The following is a 20,607-nucleotide window of genomic DNA, read 5'->3' as shown; positions in this document are numbered from 1 at the left end:
TTTTTAAAAAAAAAGTCCTTCGGGCTGCTGCAGAAAGCTCTATGCGGTTTTGATGAGAGTTGGGACCTAGAGACCAGCAGCATCTGTGCTCATGTCTGTACCTACAGCACAGCTCTCCTCTGCCATCGCCTGTCAGGCAGCACAGAAGAGACCTAAAATGCATGAGCCAGCATGGCTCCAGCAGAGAAACGCGAGATACCTGATCGGGTATCCGACAGCCCGGGCTGCAAGCCCGCCTGGCCCAGCTCAGAGCCCCCAGGCATCCGAGGGCACCCAGACACGGGGACAAGGCTGTGCCCAGACCGGGGTGCACATGGGGCACGCGTGATGGCCCTGCCGAGCACTCGTGCCCCGCTGCCCTGGTGGTCATGAGGGTCCAGCACCCACCTCCACGTCCAGGCTGTGTCACCTCTGTGGCAGGAGACAGTGAGGGCAAATGGAGGTTTCACAGCTGAATTTAGGTGCCTAAAGAAGCTGATAATATTCTCCACCATCCCCTCCCTGGTGTGCTAAATGCCAGGTGGAAACCCACCCTGGTCCCTTTGGGGCAATTGGTGCAGGAGGCCAGCCTCCACTGAGGGGCAGCTTCTCCTTCAAGCACAGAAGGGAAAAAGCCAGGGGGGCTGTGGGCTCACAGAGGGTGAAATTCAAAGTCTGGTGACGCCTCAAGAAGCAAGCAGCCCCACCAAACCACTACAGAAAGCCTCAGTACACCAGGGCCCTTGTTGAGCCCTGGCCTGGCAGCTCCCAGCACACCCTAAGGAGCCCAGTTTGGCTGGGGCCTCCTCTCAGAGCATGGTTCAGCCACCTCCAAGCAGGATGCTGGTACCGTTAATAGCCACGAACTGGAGAATGAGGATTTTCGTGTACAAGGTCATATGATTTTAACCCTTGGATCTGGGAATCGTTCACTGTGTGCTGTGCCTCTCCTCAGCATTGGCACTAAGGTAGGTGTAACACAGGTATAATATTAAAGCAAATAACACCCTTCCATGAATGAAAACTGTTAGCAGAAAGCCTAAATCTCTTCACTTGGCTGCAAAGAGCAGTGTATGGGCACAGTGGGCTTATTTATTTATGAGAAAAGTCACCTTTTTCCAGAGGGATGTGCAAGGTCAGGCACAGAAACATCAGCTCAGGGTGGAGGGAAGGAAGGAGACCATCCACTCTCCCTGAGCCAGGAAGGACACACGGGGGCAGGACACAGCTATTCAGGAATTTGGCCTTCTGAGGACCAGGGGCTTGTAAACCATTTGTTCTGTAACAGGCTCATCTCTCAACCCAGAGGAGCCCATGTGACAGGCTCATAAAAGTGATCCTTACCTTCACTCTGCACACAGGGACATATCACAGCTGAGAAGAAAACATAGCCTCCACATAAGCAGCATCTTACAGAAAAGGTAAGTGGCTCGAAGTGTACTGTAGTGGCAAAAAGAGGGGATACCCTCATGGCAGCACAGCTTCTCTTTACCAAGCACCCTCATTCCACCAGAAGAAGAGCAAGCAGCTCCCTGTGGAGAATGGCATCTTCACATGCAACGAGCTGAGGTGCAGGGGAAATCCCACAGCCTTGTGTGGACCCCAGAGACCAGGAATGCACCCAGCAGCTTGCATTGCCCCAGGATGTACCCATCCTGAAGCAGTGAATTTCACATCTTCAACTTCCTGCTCCACAGATATAGTGATGGCTCACCAGGGCCATACAGATATTCTGGATTTTGACCTGACAGATGTTATTGCTTTAAGCTATCTTTCTGTATCAGCTTGTTCAAAACATACTAACAAACACCAGTTTCCTGAGGTAGTCCTTTAAATAGCTTTTCCCAGTTGTGTCTATTCTCTCTACTATCATTAATGTTTGGGTTGTTTCTAGCTTGGATTCTCTGGGAAGAGGTTTGTAAAGCAAAAGCATATCTTTGTTGTGCTCCAACTGCAAGGTCTAGTTGAAGGCAACATGCACCACCCACAGCAGCCAGAGTTGGGGTTATTCAACAGCGCTTCAAGGGCCTCATCTGCTGTCAACTGATGGGGTTGCCCTTGCAGTTCAGGACATGTGAACCTTGGCAACAAATGCCAGCAAAGGGGAAAGGGAATAGCCAACAGGCTATGGCTTTCTCACAGCTATTTCTGCAATGTGTCATTTAAGTTAAATGGCCGCCTGGTTCTTTTCCCCATTCAATCTGAAATGCTTCCCCACAGTGCTGACGAGATGACATTTCTGGAAGCATCGTGTTTCAGCAGCTCTAAACTTAACGAATGAGTAAGACATGAGACATATGCTCAGAACAAATTTAGGTAAATTTGGGGAAAACCTGTCCCTGTGGGAATGTCCCTTTCCTCACTGTATCCGCTACAGCATGCCCTAAGTTGGTTTGAATTCCTCCAAGCCTTGAAGCTGATTGTGTCTTTCTTCCTGGCCACCACCGCAGTGTTCCTGGACAGGCAAGGATTGTGTGCAGCACATACCACGCGTTGTGCATAGCTCTTGTTCCCAGTGTTTCACTGGGACACGTTGACTCCAGCCACAGCTCAGCCATGGGGCCCTGCACCTTCTGCCCAAACTGGGCTGTCCCATGGGCTAAGGAGATCCCCATGCAGATGCAGAGGCCATGCAGGAATGTCTTGCAGACCCCCTAGCAAGGCTTACCCACCCACCATGTACAAAGTAACAGCATCAGGCCTTGCTTAGCTTAGGGTGGCAAAGGCAAAGAAATATAACCTAGGGCACCCACAGCTTCACAGATACTGCCCTGAGAAATAGCCAAAAACTGTGCTCAACTGTCAGGAACAACCTGCTGAGCCTTTTGAAGGCTGAGCAGACATTCCTCTCCCTCGAGGTCAGTGTATGTCAGTGCCCACTCCTCACCTGGGGCAGCTGCAGTTGGGTTTGGTGCTTCCCAGCACAGCGCATGGCATACATCTCTGATGGAGAGAGTAAAGGAATTGGGGGAGCATCATGAGCTAGAGCATACAGGTGGCAGTTTGTATACTGTCTGCTTTTGCTTTTTTATTCAGCTAAGGTGGTGGAAATCACTTAATGATCAGGATGTTCAAGAGCTGATGGCAGCCAGGGAATATTTAGTAAACAATGGAACTGACACCAGTTAACTTGCCTCCCAAATATTTGCTAGTGCACTGAAATCCAGTGGAAGACAACAGAAGTAAAGTGAAATGGCAAATTAAGCATTTAATTTGCCATTAAAAACAACAACAACAACAAAAAGCTCAGGGTGGTGAAGCAATTGCAGTCAAATGAACACACACACACAGACATGCACAAAAGGTACACGTTACCAGGCATGTCTGTATCAGCCATTCTGCACAGGGGACTGCAGGCACCTGCAGACACGTCCATTGAGTAATCCCAGGAGACAATGAGCAATGTTGTTAGCATTTCTTTTTGCAAATAAAAGGGATACCCATTAAATATTTTAGTGTATTTGGTAGCAGCATTTTCAACATTCTCCACAATTTACATACAATAAATTAAAAATAAAACACAAACTCTTTTTTCTTAGTTTGTGTTACCTAGCTGTTCATTATCCTGGAGACTGAATTTACCTTAAAACCCGTTCCAAAATATAATTTTTTGTTTTGTTGTTTTTCCATGAATATAGAAGTCATTGCTCAAAGTGCAATTCTGTGCAACTTTAGCACATTGCTAAAAAGATGCTGACAGTGTCAAGATACTGAAGATAAGGGCTGTATAAATGATTTCAGGGCTGGAAGAGAGGTACAGGGAAAGACTTCAGAAGTTTGATTTGCACAGTTTAGCAAAGCAACATTCATGTGGCTTCTTTAGGCAGTGAAAATGCTGAGTCCTAGAGGCGCTTTTAAGTTCAAGGAGAAATGCTCTGGCAAAACTAGCAGGTGGAAATTTAAGAAGGAAATGCAACTAAGGAACAGGTAGCCATTTTTAAACAGGATGCATGGCAGCTTTTGAGCAAACAACCACGGAAAGTGACAGCTTCTACTAACCAAAAGCATGTGACTTTAAAGAAAGTTTAGTTTTGTCTAGCAAAGTTAGAACATGTGAATTGTAATCAATGTCCTTCAGCATAGAGGAAATACAAAAGTCTGGAGGAAATTGTTTTCTCCTGCTTTAGCTTTGGTAATTATAAAGTGTCTATTCTGCAGATGTGAAAACAAATTCAGAACTACCACCCTGATATCTTATGCTCACTGCAAAGCCCTGAGAAAAATCATCCAGTAACGCCTCTGACACACTGAAAATCATCATGTTTTGCACAAGAAACGAAAGCAGATAATTTTGTAAAGGTCAAATTCTCATATCTGAATGCCACAGGCAGCCTCATCTGCTCATCTTACTTAATATAAGAAATTAATAAAACCATTACCTCACCAAGCCTACTCTGGACAGATGGTTATCTTGCTAAATAGATGGCTTAACACAGTAGATCGGCTTCGTGCTGAGACAGGAGTGCAGAACACTTTTGATCTGCTGTCTAGAAGCTGCTGTGACCACTTTCCCTCCCTTCTAGGAACAGCAGGGATTTTTTGTTCAGACAGGTAATGATGGAAAAGATTGTCCAACAAAAGCAGGCACTTGGTTTATGAATAACACGGGCATTAGCTATTTCTGCAGCAAAACTTAGAAGCCATCACACCAAATCTGTGATTTAGGACAACCAAGAGGAGATGTACTTTGTTTATTTGTTTTTATAGTACTTCAGTGATCACAGAAAAATTCAGTTGCAAGTATTTCCTGATGCTGCTCCTTGGAACTATTATTTTTAGCCTGTATAACTCCTCTCCAACCCCGGAATTTTTGGCAATGCAAAGCAGTAGCTAGGCCAGGAGTTAATGATTATGAGATAAGCATTTATCTCACTTGGTGCCATGTCGGCTTGTTCTACTTTCAAATATTATTTGCTCTTATGCATGCTGTTCTTCTGCCAAAGCTGAAGACAAATTATTATTCTTTTTCCAAGAAAGAAAGCACTGACTGGATTCCAATTAACTGTGTGGGTTTTAAGTACAATCTTTTTATTGCTCCTTTTTTTTTTCCCATTTATCACTATCACATACTTGTCATCTGTTACTCTGTACCCTTCCAACTCTTTTCTCATATCTGAAGATACACTTGTAGTAAGGGCATTTGAGCAAAAACTGAGTTTTCAAGTTCTCATCTGAAAAGACAGGGAAGGGTCCCAGGGACTTTATCAGTTTTCTAGCATGCTTATGCATGCTCCAGAAATGTCCCAATTACAAACATTTACTAAGTAGTTTTCTCCTGCACTGTACCCTGCATTACTTTTGCCCTTAGATTTCATTTTTGTTCTGCAGGATGGAGCCCCAGGTTACTATCAGGCAGCCAGAGCCATTTACTGTTTCCAGAGTGTTGCTCTTTGCTGTGCAGTTGAAGATAGCAACAGCATGAAGACCCAAGAAAAGAGCAACAACCTCTGTTTGTTTTATTATTTATCTAGGAATTGTTTTTCCACGGGTTTTCTTTTCAGTGTAAATGGATGGATTTGAGGATGAAAATGGAAGGTATTTCTCTCTACAGAGCAGGTTCCACTCTAGAAATTTTTTTCTGTCTAAAGAAATTGGCCACAGAGCTATCAGCCACTGTCATGCATAAGTCATTATAAGGAGAAGCAATAAACAGGCAGTATATCACATCCTATGTCCTTCTTGTATTTACTACTTGCTAACTGATAACTGGAGTTCAGGTAAAACTCAAAAGCTGACACACTGGAATTACTAAATTCTTTAATATCCTGAACATGGAGTAAGAAATGTAGAATACAGGGAGGTCCCCCCACCCCAGGAAGATATTAATCTGTAAATCCAGTAAAAACACTACATTGCTCAGAGTATCCTCACACTCTCGCTTTCCTGATCAATGCTTTCCATAAATGAGGTCTGCTTCTGCCCACGTTTCTCTGGTCCATAGCTTATATTTTTCTCATTTCATTGGTCTACAGTTTCTGTAAATTTAAATCTGCATTCTGGTCTACTTCTTGTTTTGCCTTACTTTTCTACTGACCACATGAAGATATTTTTAAAATTAAAAAATAAATTTTGTTATAACTAATAACCACTGAATGATTCATGCTTCTTTATTTTAAAGCTTTTTTTTTTTTTTTGCAGTTGTTTACTAATTAGTCTAACTGGTGTACCTGTGAGATGAATTTCTTTTTTATTTTCCTTTTTCCTTTGATATTTGACTTTTTCTGAGGACTAAACTGAGCAGTAGTTTATGGTTTCAGGTTTTCAGTAACTAATGATTTTCATCAATTCCACCAACCCCAAACACATATTGGCTAAAACTTCTCTGGCATATTTTTGCTCTTTGGTCATGAGGTAACAGGAAACAGAAGAAAAAGTTCTGCTGGTGACTCAGTTCGTTATGGATTTATCAAATTGCAGTACCTAAGGCACATAGAAAAATGCAGCATTAAATTAACTGTTGTGATTCACAAACGGGCATTCCTCAAAAACTTAAGTAGATATTTAGCTTCATACTTGAGGCTGTGAATCCAGGAATCCATGTTTATGTCTTTTCAAAATTGGACTATAAATAGGATGTGCTTTGAATTTTGTATCAAGATGGATTCAGAGTAAGAAATAAATGGTAACATTTCTAGCAATGAATGCCAAACATTCAAAAACTACAGCAGATAAGACCATTTTAGCAAGAAAGGCTATCTGCTAAAATGATAGGCCCTAAAAGTCATTTTTTTCCTTTTTAATTTTCTATGAAAAAAATAGCAATAAGGCCAAGGAAATAATGTAAACTGATATAAGATCTGCTTTAACCAGTTTTGTGCCTCGAGGTATATAATCAAGACTGAAAAATGCACCATAAAACTTCAGCGAGAGCATCAGAAATAATCACATCTCACTGCTTCTTCAGCCCCTCTTGTTTTTATTGGTGTGATGATGTCTAACATAAGAAAATCAGTTGGATAGAAATGTTTCAGCTTATTCCTACTCCTTAGAAATAAATAAAAGCTTCTAGGCTGCTAGCAAGCTGCCAGCTGTACCTGGAGCCATGCAAGTGTATGCTGCCCTCCTTTTATTAAATAAACTTTGGGATGAGGAGGTGAGTCAGGATGTTGAAGGCTTCCTTAAATCCCAGCAAAGACATAGATCTGTGAGCGGTGAAAGGAAAACTGCCTGTACTGACAATGCACATTTCACCCAAACCTGCAGTAATGCCTTCAGCAGTGTTTTTGTGTCTGTGCAGCAAGGCATCCCTCTGCCTGCAGCAGCACACAAGCACAGTGCAAACATGTGCTTGCAGCAGTATTTATTAACTGTCAGCCTGCAAAAATATGTTTGAGCTAACAGTGCAGGATCCAAAACACCCAACCTGCTGGCCCGTGATATTCAGGTGCCTAACACAGCACTGTCTGAATGTAAACACCTGTGCTCAGTAGAGATCAGCATGGCTTTTTCAAGCACTACTGGGTGCAGAACAGGGTATGTTGCTTTCAAGGCATCGGGGAGTTTTGGGAGGGTTCAGAGCCCATTCAGGACTGCCTCCCAAGGACTGAGGAGCATAGCATCACCACAAGCATGTAAACTCCAGCCATCTGAGCCTCACATGAAGGTGTATTAGTGTATTAGTGATGGTACACCGAAGGCATGCACAGTGTCATGTTCTGATTCAAACTGGCTCTAACATTTCTCTGATATATATATATGCTGAGGAGCTTTCTAGGTAGACATTCTTGACATTCTCTTTCTAAAAAACCTCCTTGTAATGTCAGATGATCCTTGCAGTTCCTCCAGGGGCAACCAACTGCTCCAAGAGGGAGGCTCTGCTATGTCTGTCGGTGGCTGGAAAGCTGGCACAGACACAGTGGACAGTGACCACTCACGATGGACAGTGACCACTCACGATGCCAGCTGGTGGACTTCTGCAGTTTCTTCCCAAAAGTTCCTCTCCTTCTGCACTGTGCTTCTAATCTGCAGTGGCCGCAGCCCGAGGCAAGAGAAGGTGACTGCACTGACAGCACAGGACAAAGCACATGGACATCAGTACTGCAACTCCGCCGGCCCTGAATCACCCTGGGATCCAGCTCCAAGCAGAGCATCCATTCCTCATGCCTGAATCTGCACAGGATGTGCAGGACGACTCGGGAGTTTGGCCAATACTGTTAGTGCAGCCATCTGTTAACAGACCTCCTACTTCCATGAAATGTGCAGGAACCTCCCTCTTGACCTCTCGCAAATTTGATTTAAATTGACAGAGTTCAAAAGTCACCAAAGTGACAGACGGAGGCTGAGGCTGCATAAGCACCATCTCCCCAGGAAAGCAGGGTAAACAACAGAGAAATGAGACAAAGAGAGAGGGAGGAGAATGGTTGTGCTAGAACATTATAGATCAAATTTATGCAAAAAGTCTAGTGACCATCCAGCTCAATAGCACGGGTGAACATTAATCATCTGGCAGTAAAGGGATTCTGACTTCTATGATCCAGAAAAAAAAAAAAAAGTTTTTTAGATATCCTGAAAACCCAAAGTGTACCCTGAAAAAATCATATCTGACATCAACTCTGAGACAATAAAATGGAGAAAACAATACCATGGTTAAAGGAAAAAAAAAAAAGGCAAACATAGCTCAGCTTCTAAAATAAACTTGGGCTGCTTCTGAAGTCTCTTTCCATTTCCCAGACCTAGAAATGAACAGAAGGAAAAATATGCAAACTCTAAGGGAACATTTATTTTAAAAATTGTCTGACTATTTGCTGGAACATCAGAGAACTGAATAGCTAAATACCGTGTGTCAACCAAAAAAGGAAATGACAAATGAACCAAAACTATTTTTGGTGTAACTATATATATAAACAACAATAAAACCAAAAACCTGTAATATCAAAAATAGAGTTTATTGTGTTTTACCTTCTGACACCAATCATGAAAGCAGTGCTATTTCCTAACTGTTTAGTTAGCCCCACCTGCCACGTAAGTAGGCGACAGATCTAGCTGCAACCATTACACCCCATTGTCTGGGAAGGATTCTTGCCACTGTACTCTGCAGAAAAACAAAAACAAAAACAGTGGTAAAAGAAATACTGAAAAGTGGTGCTGAGGTTCAAAAAATAAGCATAATTATCTAGTACACTCTGTCTCAGCAATCAGATATTTTCCTTTGAAGCTGAACAGCTTCCCTAAGCATTGTACAACCAAACCCCATAGCCCCATTTGCCTACTGGCTCCCCTCTGCTCTTCCTCCCCTCCACTCTTTCCAGGATGTGGCTAAATTTGCCAAGAATGCCTCAAAGTGAAGACAGAACATGATGAACTCGTTTTTCCATGTACCATTGTATGGAGACTTATTTCCATCTGGCCAGCTCATGGCTTCATAACACAATTTCAAGTTTGAAACTCTCTGTGACTGACACAGAAGAAAAGTTGTGCTCCTGTCCTGCTCCAGCACCAGATCTCAGCCTGCTCCCTCTGGTGCCAATGGCTTCTGCGCATCACCTCCTCCCACCTTCTTCTCTTTTTCTCCCAGGCAATATGAAGATCAGCAAGCAAAATGGCATGGAGCCCTAAGAGCACAGTGGTTCACCTTAGTATGAGCATCCAATTTTGTGTACAGGTAATATGCTGCACAAGGTGTTCCAATGTGTTTTTCAGGAAAATATTTCACCACTATTTTTTTTTCCCTTCAAAAAATAAAATCATCTGCTTTAAGAATACCATCACCTGTGGTTTTCTTCAGCTTTCTCCTTTTTGTGACTGGTGTGGATCATTACTCAAGGTAATGAGGTTAAAAACTTTTCAGTTTGTGAGCCGATACCACATCTGACTTCTTATCTTCCAGAGTTTAGGCCAGATGCTAAGTGCAGCAGCACTGTGGTGGGAAAACCAAGAAGAGGTAAGGTAGGGAAAAAAAAAAAAACATTATCAAAGAAATAACTAGGAGAGACACAACTTGGGGGGTTCTACTTAGTGATGTGACTAGAGCTGTGAAACAAAAGTCAGAGGTGGGATCCTAGCTGACTCTTTATAACAGCATTTTTTAAAGCAGACAGAAGCAACCAAAAAAGCAGCCATGTACAGCTATACAACCTGAGTGACACAAAAGTGACTGGGAATGTTGCACAAACATGGAGGAAACTGGACACAACTCTTTGTAGATTTACAAAGTTTTACTAAAGTTCAGTCAGGATGATGTGACCCCTTCTCCACTAAGGAAATGAGAAGGAGGGAGAGCCCTCATTAAAAACTGCGGCACTCTCTGTACAATTCCCATCAAAACACTGTGCAAAGCTGCCCGTTGCTATCAGTGCATGAGCCCTAAGCCCACAATCTCCCCCCTTCCCACGCACAAGGGACAGGTGCAGCCCTTGGCTGGCTCCAGCCTTGTTTGTGTCTCCCGCAGACCTTGCTCTCCTCCGGGGACGAAGTTTTCTCAAAACAGGACTTTGGGTGTTTTTGTCACATAATCAGCTTGTTGTCCTCGTCCTTCCTGGGAAAGCGCTCAGGGTGATGTTTACAGCTCTGGGCACAGACAAAGCAGTGGGTGCAGGCGTCCAGCAGAGCAGCTGGCGCTTCCCTCGCAGAGCAGGGCCGAGCGGCTGGCCTTTACGGGAGCCTTGGGGCAGAGAGAAGAAAGACTAAGCACTGGGAACTCAGCCCTTCTTCTCTTCCCTGACCCACAGCTGTGGTGCTTCTGAGACACCAGCCAGGGAGTGAGCGTGGGCAGGGGAGTGGGTGAAGACCGACCCTCACCATGAAGGCAAGGACTTCTGAGCCCACTCCTAGGCAAGGCAAGGAGCAGAAGGAAGAACAGCCTGCTAAAAGCAGCGGCTGCTGGAAGGCTCCCCAGAGGGGAAGCTGCAGCCGTGGGGAGCTCCAGTGAATCTTAATGGGGACTTGAGGGGCAAGCTGTAATTTAGTAATTGGTCTGGACAAAGTGACACAACTCCCTCACCACTGCCTGTACTACCCTAAACCAGATGTTTCTGATTCCAGTTCAATATTGCAAGTGTTTTCACATGATATCAGGTCTTTAAAAATGCATGAAAGAAGAGAAAGGGTTGAGCCAACTTCCCACCCACCAGACATCAATTTTCCAGTAAGATTTTGCTATTTCCATAATTGTTCTCCAGTGCATTTAGAATTGACCTGAGTGCCCAGAGCTGGGTATTGGTGCCTAAACAACCACTAAAACTCATCTGATAGACTGGTGTTTAATTAAACACGTGTACCTCAATGTTAGCACCCATCTGTATCTATCACTGTATTTCTGCAGTCAGTGTGATTTCTCAGCACTAATCATCTGGAAAATATGAAAGAACCTCTTACATTTAATGCTTTAAGTAGGAAACAGGTTCAGGGTGATCAGCTCTAACACATTGGGATTACTGTGCTGATCACCACTGCCTTTGGGTTTCTTACATGTCCCTTTCAAAATTATTGTTTTCCCCTTTCCTAATTATTTGACATAGATTAGACCTTTGCAGTCAAATAGTTTTGTTGCTAGAGAAGGGCTGAGAGGTACTGAATCATTTGTTTCTCTCTTTTTTTGTCTCCTCAAAATCAACTTGTTTTGACATTTCCCACCAGAAGAAATCACGTTGCAATAGATTATGTTACAGTTTAAAGAGGAACTTAAAAGTGTGTGGTAATCATACTAAGTTGTCTGAGCAAAACAGGAAGGATTAGGTTTGAGGTACATCTCTATATAAATGTACCTTATATCCTATGTGACGTCGTATGTACATAAGCTCAAACACACGACACTCTTCAGTTGCCCACAGCTAGCCTACTTAAACCATAAATATGATGTCAGGTTCTTAGCTGATACAAATCATCATCACTCAGGTGCCATCCCCCTTTTCACATCATCCCCACACTATGCACCTGAAGTCCAGAGGAGAAAACCTAAGGGTCTACCCATTCCAGAAGACCCATATTTCATTTTCTTCTGATGTCCCTTCCGTAGGATTTCCCATCTCCTCCTACCTAAAACACGTTTTGACCACAAACAGAAGGCATTGTTTCAGGATGAGATGGAAAGACCTGCAAGCATGTAATTCGTATAAGCACCCACAAGAAGGATTCATGGTTTGCTGTGCTCCAAAACATATGATTGCCATTAACAACAAAGACAAAATTAAGTGAAGGACAACTTATTCTGAATAACTGAATATCTGGTGAAACATGTGCTTAATGTACTTAATCTAGGATAAGATGGATGTTCTTGACAGGGAGCTTGAGTGCCTATGGAATAGTTTACCAGAGCACTGTAGATTCTTTGTCACCTGAGATCGTTAGAACATGACTGGATAGTGTTCCCAAAGTCATGCTCTAGACGTACACAAACAGCTTCATGCAAAAATCATTTTGTAGAAATCTGCACTGGACATCCATAAGAAGTCTGACTTGAAGGTCAGTCTTGGTCCCATCTAGTTTCAGGCCTATGTCCCAAACTGGATTCTGTGCAGTTAAAAGTTTACATCAGTAAACACTGTGGCCCAGGAGAGTGAGCGCAATATATTCAAGTCCAAGATGCAGTCAAGATCTGAAGAAAATCTCTTTGACATCTGTGAGTTTAGGATGACATCCTTAGAGGGTGGGTGCAGCGCAGATAGTATGCAGTGACCAGACATCATCACTTTTAGCAAGTATTAGGTGACACTGCCCTCAGACGGTCAAGATGGAGTAGGTAAACTCTTCCTAATTCTTTAAGTAAACTTAAAGGCAGAGCTTAACAGCTAGCTAAAAGCATTTCAAGCAATGCAGTTTAAATAAACTCATAATTTCTCCATCACACTGGGCCGCTGAGGAAAATTGTTTTCTTTGTTCATAGCCATCAGTAACCCAGGGTGCAAATATTCCAGCTTAGGAAAAATGCAAACTTGCACGAATGGTCAAAGTGAAAGTTTCAAACACAGGCAGCTCTAATGATCTTTCAGCTTCTTTCCATTTTTGCTGAATTCACCCTATCAAGGAGAACAACGTGCTCCATGGAATCAGACCTTCAGCTGAAAAGCAAGAACAGGAAGGAAATTAAAAGGAAAAATCCTGCTCTACATAAAACCTTTGTACCATAGCTAAATTTGTCTAGAAAGTTAACATTAGAGAAATTAAATGGGCACTGCAAAGTCCTCCATTAGTTGAGGGAATATTATACTAACATCAGATACAGAATACAATTAGGTTTTTATAGCATCTTTTATGTTCAAGGTATGAGAGTGCTGTGTGCAGTGTGATATTGGGGAAGAAGTAATGGGTTATACCACAGCTCACAGAAAATGAGGGGCACTGGAGAAGCAGCCAAAAGATTCAGGACAGACTTAGTCGTCTATCTCACTTCTGTGGATATTGGCATCCTATGGTTATTCGTATTTACGGGTTTTCTGCAGAATCTACATTGTGTCATCCCAGAAACAGTGACACAGTTTCTCAGAGGGATGGGCTGAAATGGTGTTTTGGGCATGGGCAGGGTGAGAGGAGGCCCCAGGACCAGGTCCCCAGAGACATCAGGACTGCGTGTGTCCTCAGGGGCCTGAGGTACCACTTGGAGCAGACACCTAAGGTGCCCGGCTTAGTATCTGCAGACAGTCATGTTGCTATTCATCAGAGCTAATTTATGCTTCTGCTTCCAGATGGGATGCCCGCTCGCCTCCCCTGGCTATGCTGGAGCCCCACATAAGCCACACAGACAGAGGCACCTGCTTGGGATGTCAAACTTTGGGAAACCATAGACAGCTGAGAAGCTGCCAATTCCCTTTGCTCTATTTAGGAGAGACTGAGTTAGGAAGATAATTCATATTGCATAAAATGGGGGCCAAAAACTCCTCTTCAAAGGGACTCCCCTAAAACCCTGGGGAGTTTAATCTGGAGTGGGTGAGGTCAGAAACAAACTCAGCGGGCACAACGCACTGCAATAGGAAACCACCATTTTCCCTTCCCTACTGGTAAACTGCCTCTTTTTGTCCTCCTGCTTATCCAGTCTAACAAAAAAGATGTTTCAGTCTAATCCTCTGAATTTCCATAGGAGACTTTAATACAAAACCAAGGAGAGCCAAGTCCTAAAATCCTTTTCATATATCTTCTGAGAAAACAAGTAAATAAAATCTCATCTTCTGGTTAAGCAGATAAAGCAGTGGTTGCACTTTGAAAACATGGCTGACGGCAGGCAAAATGTGCCCCTTCCAAATGCTCTCCATAAGGTCATTTCCTTAATCAAAAGAAAACTAATCCTCTTGCACTAGATAACGAGCTTAGCTAGCTGGTGATTTTACTACTTCAGACAAAGGTTCTTTGAATTCAGAGATGAAAAGTGTCAGAGATTTGAAATGCTTGAAGAGCACTGAGTGGAAAGTACTTAGGTATATAAGGGAAAAAAATAAATAAATAAAAATAGATTTTTTCCCTTTTTTTTTAAAAAAAAAAAAAGAAAGTAGCTTCTGAAGGTACAAGGATGGTTTTTCATCTAGACTTCCATTATCACCTGTTGTATTCCGGTCTGTCATTCAGATACTAAGAGAGCCTTTGCCACCTAACAAGTGTTGTGAAGCAATGTCTGTGCAGAAGGCATTGTGCACAAGGCACTGTGCTAGCCTTTTCCATAAGACATCTTTCCACTGCTTTGGTGCCTGCCTTGGCTGCAGTGGGACAGAGCAGTGTGATTGAAGAAATTCTGGTCTGGCTGCAAGAACTTCCAAACTCTCCCAGCAACTGCAAAGGTAGGCAGATGTCCACCTGCTCTTCTGCAAGGGCTTTTCACAGAGTTTAATTGGCCAAGAAATATAAAGGACAAACAGCCTTATCCTTCAAAAAAAAAATAAAATGGTTGACTAAACAAAAGAAGTGACTCAGAGTAATTCCAGCTGACTTCCTTTGTGACCTCTGTCACCTCTCTGAAATGAAAAGTTCAAGACATTTACAGAATAAATATATTTTCCAATATTTGAAAATGATAGTCTTGGTAAATCCATCCTCCAGCATCTCTGTGAAATAGGGATAATAGTTTCTCTCCTGCAGAAGGTTTACGGCAATAAAACAGTATATTACCTTCCAATGTACTTGAAACTCTGGATAATTGAGAAAACAATTGTCCCTTGCAGAAATTCAGTCCCTCTCCTTAGATTTGCTCAGGCAGCTTCCCCCACTCCCCACCATGCACACACATTTATACCATCACTGTCATCACTTGGTTACTGTTGTGTTCTCTAAACTGAGCCCACATTGGCCAGGCTGCCGTGGTGCTGGGTTGGTGTATACCCATAGGAGATAAACAATTTAACAGCAACAGACATGAAGCAGACTAGACTCTGAGGTACCAATTAGTCCTCATTAAACTGCACGTTACCATGGTCTTGCTGTTCGTAGTATCAAAATTAGCCAGTTTATAATTGCCGTAATCTCCTTGTTCTACTACAGCAAATTGTGAACCCAGTTAAAGAGTCACTGATTAATCCCCCCTGCCTTGAGAAGATTTCCTTGTGTGCCACCTGTCAAATCAATGTCAGCACACCGAGAGGCCCCAGAGGAGATTCTCAAGGTGCTGAAGAAACTCCTCTGACCCCAGGAGCATCCTCTGGCCTTCCTAGACACAGCTGCTCTCAGCAGCCTGATTTCTTCAGTATGGGGAATATATCCCATCACAACTAACATAGCAAGAGATGAGGCTCATTCCTTGCGATTGTATCAGCTAAGGTATAAGGTGAAAGCCACCACTCTGACAACTTCTTTCTGGTCTTTGTATTGGAAAATATCTGGGGCACTACCAGAAATTTGGCACTACCTGTCCTGCAACGCACTCCTGGAATGAACGGGCTGAATCAAGTGAGGTTCCCAAAGTCCACAGTCTTGGGAGATACACTTTACCCACAATTAGTACTGCTGTGGATTGTAGGAATTCCTCTCTGATAATGGAGAAAATACTACTCTACCCATGGCAGCTTGATTTTCTATCAAGATAACATCCCTGAAGTCAGGTTTATCCACAGCCATGGCCAAGCATGACAATGGTCCGCTCCCAATCAATTGAGTTGTTTGTTACTCCGTATTTCAGCATTTATAATTAATGGATATTGTAGCCGATGGTCACATACCTCCTCACTTTTAAGTTGCCTCAGTTCCTGTTCCTCCGCAGGGTCAGTGTGTTCAGATCCCACCTTCCAAACCAGAGTTCCCATCCACTTTGTAGCCCAGCTATGGCTAATCTCCAGGCAATGCAGAAATTAATGGCAGAAGCATTTTCAGTGTGTCTTCCCAAGAGAATTTTCTTTCTCCAGTGGTAGAGTTTCTGATGGTGATGTTGGCACCGCAGGAACATGTTAAGGAGGTCTTGGTCACCATCATACCCACAGACTGTCCCAGATCAGAGACAGAGGATGGCTTCAACAGGCTGCTTTGTGTGGGTGCTGGATGCTGTCAGGAGCAGGGAGCTGGACAGAAAGAGCTGGAAAGCATCAAAAAATCTTGTCACTAAAATAAAATGAAATTTAAATTCCATGTGAAAACTTAAGGTTGATTTTGAAGAAGATTTTTTCTGAAGCTTTCTGTATCAACCATATGTTGCTTTTCAGTAGGTCCCCAGCCATCATTTTTAATGTGACTGTGAAATATAAAACCAGATTGTAGTTGCTTCCTACCCCATGACTCTGATTCATTGACACTCAACACAAACCCAGAGAGACACCACTAACTTTAATGACATTTTGCCAGATTCACGGTCATGAAGATCAAAGCAGAATCTTGCCTGTATAAATTGCTTCTTAAAAAATGTATAATTTCCAAAGTCAGCAGCCCATTTTGAACTACCACCTGTGTTACGCTGACTCTGGTGAATTTATTCCAGATCTAACAAAGACCAGGATCAGTGCCTGGGACTCTTCTCTTGCAAACTCATCCAGCTCTATTCAGAAAGCTATTATCCAATGTGTTAATATTTTTTCTTATCTTTTCTTACACTGATGAGAAATTAGAATGCTTTCTCACTCTCCTATCTTTCTTAAGTTAACAGGCTGCAATATGGTTTTGTATAGATAGAACACCCAATATATAGGCAGTAAATTATTCTGAAGCAAATGTTGATATGTGGAAGGCTAGTGACATTTATCATGGTTCAGCCTGTAAATTAATTGAAGCTCTTTAATGTAACCTATGACAAAATTTACTTTTTGCTGGACTGTGATCGAAGTATGGTTCTTCAGCCCACAGGCTGATTGACATGAAGGAGGAACCTGACTCCAAAATCTTGAAATGCAAACGGCCTCTGTGGGGAAGGAATTGTGTCTTCCAGTACACCCACACACTTCTATAAATCTACCCTTTGACCCAATGCAATTTATATTTTTTCTTTTTCTTTCTTTTTTTTTCTTTTTTTTTTTCCACTCAACTACCAACTACTATAACAATAACACAGGAGTGAAAACCTCTTGCATTTTTAAAAGGGGTCACGTTTTCAGACACAGCCTTATTGAACATGCCCTTTAAAACAAACCTGCACCAGCACTATCTTGCCAGCTAGCAGGGTGTGGGTATGGAGCTTATGATCAATGATATAACAAGTAGATGAATACACATATGAGGAAAGAGTGAGGTAAGAACCACAGAATCATTAGGGTTGGAAAAGACCTCCAAGATCATCTGGTCCAACCATCCCCCTACCACCAGTGTCACCCACTAAACCATGTCCCTAAGCACCACCTCCAACCTTTCCTTGAACACCCCCAGGCCCAGTGACACCACCACTTTCCTGGTCAACCCATTCCAATGCCTGACTGCTCTTTCTGAGAAGAAATGTCTCCTTATTTCCAACCTGAACCTCCCCTGGCACAACTTGAGGCCATTCCCTCTAGTCCTATCATTAGTAACCTGTGAGAAGAGGCCGACCCCCAGCTCCCCACACCTTCCTTTCAGGTAGCTGTAGAGAGCAATGAGGTCTCCCCTGAGCCTCCTCTTCTCCAGACTAAACAACCCCAGTGCCCTCAGCTGCTCCTCATAGTACTTGTGTTCCAGGCCCAGAAGAATAAGTTCTTAGCTAACTGCTAAGAAGAAGTTCCTAGCTAAGACCAAACCACTGACTAACTAGCAAAAGCAGGTGAACTACAGGTTGCACCTTTCTACTCAAACCATAAACAAACAGAGAGCTTCTCAGTGGCTTCTACACAAACCTACATTGATATCTCAGTCTGCTGGGAGTGAAGTCTGCAAACTCCATAATGTAGGTTGCTAACTAGGCCTACTACAGATAATACTCATCAGCTCCCTTTGCTAACTCCAGTCTTGCTTTTAGATGGCTGTTCTCTCCTGTTGTTGATGCAACTTTAGAGCAATTTCCTAAATGTTTCTGTGAGGTACCACTATCAACAGTTGCCACTATAAAGAACAGCAGTCAGTATATCCAGTAACCACCACAGGCTCAAATCTGTACAAGATTGTATATGCCACATATCCCACACACACCCATTTCAGAAGCCTTGTATAGAACTAAATCTTAGGCCATCAGGTTTAATCACCATCTTTTCAACATATTCACAATGACAGCTATCTTCAGAGCAGCTGCTCTTCCTTAGTTTTTGTTGGGCTATCTGATCCATCTATCTTCACTTGACACAGAGACTAGGATAGAAGGAGAAAGATGGCACTATCCATGATCTTTGAGATGCTTTACTCTACTTCAGCTCGCAGTTTTGATCTTTGATCAAAGATTTTTGTTCTTGCCAAATGCAGTGCTTTGGTAAGGGCAAGGCAAGAAGTCTTGGCCACTCATGTGAAGAGGCTGCCCAGTGAGGATTAAATTTTTGTATTCTTCCATAGTTAGAGAAGGTAAGTGGTGAAATCACCAAAACAGCATGCTCACACCCTCACATTCTTGCATTGCCCAGGAAAGTCTCTTCCACAAGAAAGGTTAGCCAAGAACCTGCCCTGAGACTATGGTGGCATCCAAGGGTTCCCTATAACTTGAAACCTAAAAAGACCTAACTTTCAGGCTGTTCTCTGATGAGCTTTAAGCTAACACCTAGGTTCTTCTAATAACCTTCTTCTAGTGCTCTTGCTTCTTGGGTTTTTAATCAGGCTTGTCTGAAGTATGCCTCAAGAGTCCAGATGGCTATGTGATCTGGCTTTGGAGCTATATTCTTGATTTCATTGCAGTGACATGTACCTTCTCTAGTCTGAGCACCTTCCAGGATATTTTACTATATTTTGTGTTAAAAGAAGGAATAGAGGGAGTTACTAAATAGACATTTTTTAATTTCATAGATGAGTAGCTGATTTTCCTCCAAATTTGCAGGCACCACTGGAGCCCTAGTGAATGAACAGATTGAGCTGTAGCTGTACAGATATTTACCTATAATGTGAATAGTAGCCTTGCAGTTTCCAAAGGGGGCAACTCTATTCCAAAGCTATAAGCTCTGAGTGGAGAATAAATGCTTATGGTCTGATCTCTACCTCCAAGCACTGTGTCACCAACTCTCACTGGTCTGCAACGTGCAGCAGCACATTGATGGGCAATATAATATATATGAAAATGAAGGAGCAAAATATATGCGAGGCTTCAGTGGTGGTGCAGAGGACTGGAAAATGTCTTGTATAGTACATCATTTCACTGGAATTTCTGATTTTCAGGACATTGGTTCCAATATTACTGCAGTCATAGTGTTTAATGTCCCTGTAGTGGAATTCCAATATTAGAAAAAGAAAATCTATGACTGCTAGCCAGGAAAGTGTGCCTCACTGCTTTTGACTGGGCTGACTGTTTTAGGACCTATGCTTAGCTCTGCCAGTGACAAAGTTTCTAGATGCTGAAGATGGCAAGTACCTGCTAAGAAAATCTATTATAAGCAAGAGCCCTTGCAAATTCATGCTTGGAAATGCTGATGCGGATAGCAAAAATGCTGTTGAGGGACAGCATGTGTTATTTTCAGATTTTGCCTCTGTCCTTTCCTCTTTTTGTATTTAACAACTGTGAAGTGATTTAAGATGCCTGCAGGAAGGAAACTTTTGTTTATGAGAGACAGACCTCTTGGTAGCTACTCAGACTAGCCTGTTGATTGAAACTCACTCTTTATTTAAGGCCATCTCTGCCTGTGCTTTCTCTTTATACAGTTCCTTATCTAGCCAGTATTAATTGATGCTGCTCTGTTGTGCTGGGGCTGGTGCTGTACGTCTCTCAAATAAAATTAAAATTCAATACAGGGACATTTAGAATGGTTTCAAATGACACACTCATTCTGATTATACCATTTTCACCATTGTAAATGGCCTCCCTTTGGAAAACTGGGCAACATTATCCACTCTAGGAAGCACACCATTCCCTCAGCCACTTCTTACACAGTGCAGCTCTATTACAAAGGTTTTATGAGCCTGCTGGGACAAGGCAATGCAGAACTGAAAAAGAGAAATAACTGTTTCTGAGGATTCCCATGGATGTGTCTCCCCTCTCCTCAATGCATCAGGATGCAGATAGAAAATTGCGTGGGCAGGGGTTTCAGCTCCACCAGAAAACTGAAGGATTTGCAAAATGCAACATTTCACTCAAAGTCCTTCAAGTCCCAGTTCTTCCAAGTGCTTACCTCAGACTTGCTGCTGCACATCTGCTATTTATGAGCATAATTCACAAGACCAGGGGTGATTCCTACCCAGAAGATGTCTAGCAGA

General features: G+C 42.8%; 1 long non-coding RNA gene across 1 annotated transcript in view; it reads right to left on the bottom strand.

The window, feature by feature from the left end:
- The window catches only part of LOC310889772, a 67,977-nt gene that overhangs the window by 6,128 nt on the left and 41,242 nt on the right, over positions 1-20,607 (bottom strand). Inside the window, exons 5-8 of the long non-coding RNA XR_014576792.1 lie at positions 16,053-16,402; positions 10,369-10,579; positions 9,688-9,835; positions 4,359-9,010 (exon numbers count right to left, since the gene is read on the bottom strand). This is a non-coding gene — a long non-coding RNA (uncharacterized lncRNA). The remainder of the gene's footprint in view (positions 1-4,358; positions 9,011-9,687; positions 9,836-10,368; positions 10,580-16,052; positions 16,403-20,607) is intronic.

The sequence above is a fragment of the Anser anser genome (assembly GCF_964211835.1).
Source record: "Anser anser genome assembly, chromosome: Z".
NCBI lineage: Eukaryota > Metazoa > Chordata > Aves > Anseriformes > Anatidae > Anser > Anser anser.
Note: the sequence above shows the minus strand (reverse complement) of the source record. Positions and strands in the feature narration are given on the sequence as shown.